Source organism: Drosophila hydei, unplaced genomic scaffold, assembly GCF_003285905.1.
Source record: "Drosophila hydei strain 15085-1641.00,03,60 unplaced genomic scaffold, DhydRS2 tig00000172-arrow-pilon, whole genome shotgun sequence".
NCBI classification, from domain to species: Eukaryota; Metazoa; Arthropoda; class Insecta; order Diptera; family Drosophilidae; genus Drosophila; species Drosophila hydei.
The window spans coordinates 857,729-865,419 of NW_022045682.1; positions in this window are offsets into that span (position 1 = coordinate 857,729).

Below are 7,691 nucleotides of genomic sequence, written 5' to 3' on the forward strand. Positions count from 1 at the left end.
AACCCGAACAGCCGATATAGAAGAACCGCACGTAATCTGATATTCCAAAAAAAAGAAAAGAAAATAAAACTATAAAAAAAGAAGAGTTAGTTTGCCATATGAGGCGAGCTTTTTGTTTGGTCTTCAGTTCTCTTTTTTTTTTTGTTTAGCTATCAAAACAGCATCAGCAACACACACAAAGACAGAGACTGAGACTGAGACAGAGAGAGAGGCAACTGGCCAAGAGTTGACTTGGTGGGGAGGTGTGGGGGGCGTGGCATGCATGCATGCAGTTCCAGGCGAGTGCACAGAAAAAACAGACGCTGTGCCGTAACAGTGAGTGGAAGAGATGACAACCAGGTGCATGCAACATCTAGATATAAATCAAGAGCTGCTCCAGCAGGCGAGTGCGCCAGAAGAAGCTCAGCACAGTTTTGGATGAACTGACTACGATAGAGAAATTCCATAGAATTTCCTAATGATATTTCAATAAAGTCATCTACTTGACTAAATTGTTGCGGCTTCAATTGTGGTGGTAATAGAAACTGAGGGTAATTAAAATTAAAGATGAGGAGGCCATATATAGATATACTAGAAAACTAATTCAGCTTAGCTCTGATATAATATAAAATAACTAAAGAAATTGAAATTACAACGATCATGTGAAAGTCACGATCATGTTTAAGTCTTATATACATAGTAGTAATGGAACCTGAAAGGAAAATGTGAGCTTATATGAAACGTATTCCATTCAGTTGCCTTAAGCTACTACGGAGCAGTTCTACAAAGTTCTATAAGGAAGTGTTGATTATAAAGGTCTGCTATTTCAAATGATATTCAACAGAACTATAGAGAACAGGAATTAAAGTTTGTGGATGATTAGCAGCATTACTCCTAGCTCAACTTAGTTACTTAACAGCAACTGTAAGAGCTTTAGGCTTGTAGTTTTTATTCACAGTTGGGAGACTAGCTGGAGTAGTTCTACATTATATTCATATTGATTTTATCTATTTTCATATATGTTTCTCACTTTTGGGTGCTTACTACGGCAGAGTTTCAAAAACTTCTTGTTTTAGCCAGGCATTACCTAGATGAGCCCTCCCCTAACAACTACACAAGCTATTGAAATCCCTCTATATTATATATGAACTAAGATGTTTGGATATATCTTTCTCATTCTAGATCTTCTCTCAAAGTCTAACAATGAACTTTAACATCAACAGAAACTCTTGAGTGCCCTATAAATATCAAGAGATCTTTCACATCCCATTGCATATAAATTTCTGACAACTTCACTTCACGTCAATTTCATATCAATTTCTTACAGAATTGAGTTCCAACTGCATTTGAGATTCATAGACTACCGCCAACTCTCTTCAAGAGTCAACCCAATATCTCAAATACTCTGCGAGTCGATGGACCATTCAGTTGGCTTCCATTTTGGCTCGTCTGCTCTGTCAACTATTTATCAGAACTGTCTGGCGCAGGCCTTTCATGGACTGAGAGTTGGAGGCTCTGGCCTGGGCACGCAAATTTTGTTCAGTTGGCTAACGGCTCTTGGCCATGTTAACAAGTTGCGTTGACAAATGTCCCGGAAACAGTTCGTGCGAATTTGCATGAAAAAAAGGGAAAATGGAGCTCAGCTGGGAATAACTTTGTAGTGCATTTGGCTAATGCATTGTCTCAGCTCCCAGTTCAAGTGAAGACAAAAAAAAGTACAAAACGCGCTTGAAACAGCAGCAGCAGCAGAGATTGCGACTGAGTCTGGGTCGTTGGCCAAGTTTGTGCTCTAAGTCTTTTGATTTATGTGTGGCCAAATTGAAGTCTATATTAATCGCAGCTGTCAGGTTGACAATTTTATTATAATGCGAGCGCGGGCAACTCACGAACTGGCCAACAATTTGGCTTAATGACCCAGTACAAAGCGACAGACAAACATATTTATGGCCAAGAGAGACTTTGGCCAATGAACTTGATGCTCGGGTACTTAATGTGGCTTAGAACTAGCCTAGCTCAACTCAGTTCGCTGTGAAAGGTGTACAGCTGTGTGTGTGAGTGTGTGTGTGTGTTGGTGTGTGCGGGTCCAGCACAGCGTATTGAGTACCTTTCCATTGCAATCGCTTTGTCGTGCAGTTGTTCTAATTTCATTTAGCTGACGACTTTCACCTGCCCAGCATAACTAGAGCCGCAGACCCAATCCATATGCAGCCCTAATTAAGCAGAAACACGTGCCAGCCCGAATCCACTAATGCTCCATATACAACTCGTTCTCGCCTTGCTACGATTTATGAAACGTCGCCATAGAAATTCAATTAACTCCTCTGACAAGCGCTGACTGTGCAATGGGAGAACTGGGAACTGGGCGAAGCTCAGTGAAAGAAGTTTTCGATGTGAAAAATACTTTTCTTAGCAATATTTATTTATTATTATTGCGGATCAATGGGGGCATGTTGGATTGGAGAAGCATTGCTAGAATGCTATAGAAGATATTGAAAAGATCCAGAAACGTAAGTTCCTTCCTTCTAGACCCTCTCTAACATAGTCCAAAATTGACTCTGGTGTGGAAAGTGCATTCAGACTTCGTTGAGCTTGCTTTGCCTCAGTTTTCTCTTGTTCTTCTTTTCATTTACAACTTCCGCTTGGATAGAATGAAAAAAGAAGCCAAGCACAAGAGTGAAGTAAGAGGAAAAAGGAGCTGGAAAGGTATTCGATGGCGATCGGAGCAATCGCTGATGATGAGGTGCATAAACGACGCCCATTTATTGAGCCCTCGCGGCTTTAATAACTTCGAACGTGAAGCTGCTGTCCGTCTGGCTGGCTTGAGGAAGGTACCAAAGGAGGAGCATGGGACTGAGGCAACATGTTTGCCTGCCAACAAATGACAGGCATTTGTCTGCTTCATTCTAAAGGGGAGACGGACAGACTAGGAGACTGGCAGACTAAGAGACTGAGAGACTGAGGGACTGAGAGACATCCAGACAGGCAGGCAAAAGTCGCATCAATTGAGTTCGACATGAAAATTGCGCTGTGTTAAATTCTTGAGACTCCACAACTCGTCGTCGTTGTTGTTCTTGCTGTTGCTGTTTACATAGCTGTGTGTGCAGAATATATACGTAGAAGCCACACATGAAGCGTAAGGTACCCCAGCACTGGCTGTCATTATTTCTTTTTATGGTCAGGTGTGTCTGCAGCCCGTTCGTAATGGTCAATCTGGCCAAAAATTGTGAGCACGCGTGGGCTACAAATTGTTTTGGCACACTATAACAAGCAAGAACAAGAAGAAGAACAACAACAACAACAACTGGCAACTGGCACCAATTTCACTCAGTATGAAGTGGCCAAGTTAGAAATGGCCAAGAGAGTCACAAGATAGTTCTCAACCAAGCAAATAGCCCACTTTGAATATATGATTTATAATCGATTCATTTATGAGTTTCGATTTCAATTTCTGCTCTCTGATTCCAGCTGCTAAGCTAAAGCCAAAGAATATGTACAGAAGAAGAAGCATATAGTATAGTAAAAGCCAAAGAATATGTAGAGAAGAAGAAGCATATAGTATAGTAATAGAAGAACATGAGAGAATAACAGCGTGGAGCTTTCTACTAGCCAAGTACCCTACTTGGAGCACATGATTCATTTGCAACTCATTCATAGGTTTCGATTTCAGGTTTTTAGTTTGTGCTCTCTGATCTAATCTGATCTGATTTAAAAGAGAATTTCCAGAAATATTAGAACAGGAGAGAACATCAGAAAGAGCAAAAAAAGTTTTCTACTAGCCAAATACCCTACTTGAAGCACAAGACTCACTTGCAAGCGATATCAATTTTGTATTTCCATTTCCATTTCTGTTTTCTTCTGGGCATAACTTGAGAATGTAGAATATAGACATGTGGGCAAAGCAGAACGTGAGAGAATGTCAAGTGAACACCTTGCTAGCTTATGTAGTTCTCTGGCAAGCGTAAGCTCACATAACTCATTTGCTACTCATTTGTCCGTGTCTATTATTCATTCATTCATTAGTTTTCAATTTCTGTTCTTGTGTTCGATTTGCGAAAGTTACATGAGAGTTGAGAAACCAAAAGAATAAGAGAAGAAAGCAAATAGATTATCTAGTCTAGTTCCTTATCTAATTCAATTGATTTATTTGCCTCACACTTTATTGGTTCATTCAATTAGTTACTAATTGTTTTAAATTGATATGAACAAGATTAATTTGAATACTCAGACAGTTTTCCCAATAGCTGAGTTTCTCATTGCCTTCAAATGATTCATACGAAGCTGTCTGTACGCAAGTAATGTGAATAGAATAGGAGTTGCTTTCATGCATTATGTTACTTGTGTCAACTTCGTTCTACTTGTGGCTCTCAATATATAAAGGTGTAACACATGATTCATAATTCATATAAAATTTCCTTCATTCAGATCTCCAGTTCTTTGCATAATTCATATGATTCATAAGCTCACTCATTTCATTTATCGATCCATTGTTTTCTATATCCATAATTTTCTTAGTCTCAATTCATCTTTTGGCTTAATTTGTATTCATCCTTGATACACTAAAGTGTAACTATGTAAATCATCACATGATTTATAAACGACTCACCTCATTCATTCAATCATGCATTCATAAGTTTTGACTAGCATTTCATTCCCTTTGCCTCTTCATTGTGCAAAGCTGAAACATAATCTGAGAGAGCATCGCAAGAGAATTCTCTACTAACCGAGTTCTACATTCCATTCACATGACTCAGTTTCTACTTAATTCATTCATTAGTTTCGATTTCTGAACTCAAGTTCCATTTGCGAAAGTGAAACACAATAGATTAGCTAGAGAATTCTCTAGTAACCCAGTTCGCTCCTCACTTTACATGAGTCACAGTATTCATATGGGAATTCGTTTCAACAATTCACTCATTGATTTCGATTTCTGTTCTTGTTCGTGTTCATTCGCTTTGCAAAAGTGAAAAACTAGGCTCTGGCATTATTAGATCGCAGTCTGGATTTACATAATCTGGGTGAAAGTTTCTGCTGCCTGGCAAAACAAATTATTAGTTAGAAGTTATGCCCAGTAGCTGCAGTTGGGGCCCAGATTTGATGCCTGAGATTTGCAGTTGCCTTTCACAAATCAAGCCACAAAAGACGCAAGAAATTCCCCCAAAATACAAAATCTGTCCGTGGGGCGTTGCCTCAGTGTCAAAGAGTTGAAGCGGGACAACAGCCAAAAGTATCTGTCAGATACAAGATACAAGTGCTCAATCGCTAATTTATTGCCTTGAATTGATGTCGCGCTTTAGAATTTATTGCTCTGCTAGCAACCTCTTCTTTCTCTTCTTCTTGCTGCTTCTTTTCTATTGATTCAAGAAGAATCACATTCTCTGTGCATTGTCTTCGGCTGCTCCGAAGATTGCTGTTCGAATTGGTTTATGGCACAGCTGACACAGCTACACTTAACTGGGCTGATTTCTAGAGTAGCTCCAAAAAATAAAGTAATCGGAGCTGAATGCTGGACAATGAAGTTGTGGGAGCTGCTTGAAAAAACTCAAACAACTCTTTGTCAAAAGAAAAACATCTAAGCTTACCGACTTTTCTGAAGCTTCAATCTACTAATAAATTAGGTTGAGGTTCTTCTTACTCAAAGTATCGAGCGGTATTGTAGAAGAGTAACTAGAAACTTCTATGAGCGAATGAAGCATAAGTTTGATTGAAAAAAGTTTTACTATGAACTTTTAAATGGTTTCAATTTTATTTTCAAAAGATTTCATAAAACATTACTGTCATTAAAGTGCTTTTTCCATAGCTTATACTACCCAAGCAGCTACGCTCCATGCAAATATATTTCATAAGAAAACTTTTCTATAATTTATTTTCAATTTAAGAAGCTTTCTTAAAAACAGCTAAACTGTTTACAAATATGCGTCACATGAAAGCTTTTGAAGCCTAAATTTTATTATGAACACATATGAAAAAGCTTAAATGTGCTTTTTATTGTGCAAATATATTCAAATATATTTTATATTTTATGTCCTCTAAAGTATGCTTTGTCAACTTTAGGTTTGTTATAGGCTCTATTCCAAAAGTAGTTTAAACACTGTTTAATATATATAATATAAATGACATTTAATCAAGCTTTAAGCTTTCCTTCAGAGATATTTTTTGAGCTGCTACTAGATTAAAAGCATTTATAAATATATTTTTCTTAATTCACACTAAAAGATAATAGTTTAATTTAAAGCGCATTAAGCGCTCTAAGCTCTAGATTACTTTCCCATTAAAGCTTTCTACAATTTAACGCTGACCTTTGTTTGGCTTCAGCTCCAATGAAAACTCTCCAAAGCGCTTAAAGTAATATCACACTCTCATTTTCGCTAGCCAATAATTAAGTTAGGAACTTAATATCTCATTCCCATTCTCAGAGACACAATCTTGACTACAGATCCAAAACTGGGTTGCAGAAATTGCAAGTTGAGTTTTCGACTAATATTCCAAACTTAATTTGGGACTTTCGCCGTTTTCGAGCGATCAAAGTTAATTGCTTTATTAATTTGTCTAGCATTTCTTTCTCTCAGTGTAGCTTTTGACAAAAATTATGTTGTTGGGGCGTAATTGTTGGCCCCGTTACGTTAAAGCCGCCCCAAATGGCAGTTGAATTGAGTTGGAGTTCTTGAACACACTCGACTCGAGTCGTGTAAGACAATTGCTCCCACAGCCTCGTGGCACACAGCTTTCTTTGATTTTGATATTGGCTTTTGTTGCCTTTATGCATACCCTGTATGACAGAGAGGGTAGATTAGGTTTGTTTAAGTGTGGCACAAGGAGATGTGACTCCCAGAGGGTATAAATATTCTAATTCATAAGCAATAGCCGAGTAGATTTAGACCACTCGCTCTTGCTGGCCAGTGTCCTTCCGTTCCTCATGTCTGTGCCTTCATTTACTTGTCATCCTTTTGTCTATGTCTCTTCCCATCTATATGTTCGTCCATCCATTTTATGTATTCCTCTAGTGACATTCGATGTAGTGCCTTCCGTCTTTACAGCTCATCAGTATAGCCTTTGAACCGTCCATTAATCCTTTCATTCATCTGCCATAGGTCCTTCTGTACGTCTGTCTAGCCATCAAGGCTTGGTATTTAGATTCCCCCAATAAGAAGTTTCCCACAGTTTATATACAGCAGTTCGCCTCGTTGTTCAGGGTATCTCCCAGGCGAGCACTCCCCACTACAGCTTGTTTCTTTCATAGCTTGTAATAACTGTAATTTATTTACGAGCTTTACACACGTTCTGAAAACACAGTTGAATTGTGTTTCTAATAATTCTTCTCTGATATCTAAATATATAACTAAACTGTAATTAAGTTGAAGTCGTTTTTCAGTTTCTCAGTTTTTCCAGTAGCTTTTCAGCAGCTGTCAGCTGCAATTTTCCTTGGCAAAGAAAGTGCCAAATTAAGTGCTTAAGCAGCCCTAGGCCAACAGCTGAGCTCGACTAGAAGAGTGTTCCAAAGAGAGTGTGGGAGAGACAGACAGAGAAGGAGAGAGAGAATGATAGCTCTTTAGAGCTGTTTCTCTTAACTCTTTGACTTTGGTTTTTTTTGGTTTTCATGGCCAAGTGAATTCAATTAATGACAACAGTCAAAATAAAAGTCAACTGCAGTGATTTATTGTGTGAAACTGAAACTTCTTCCTCTGCTTAGATTGTTTATTTTTAATTTTATTTTT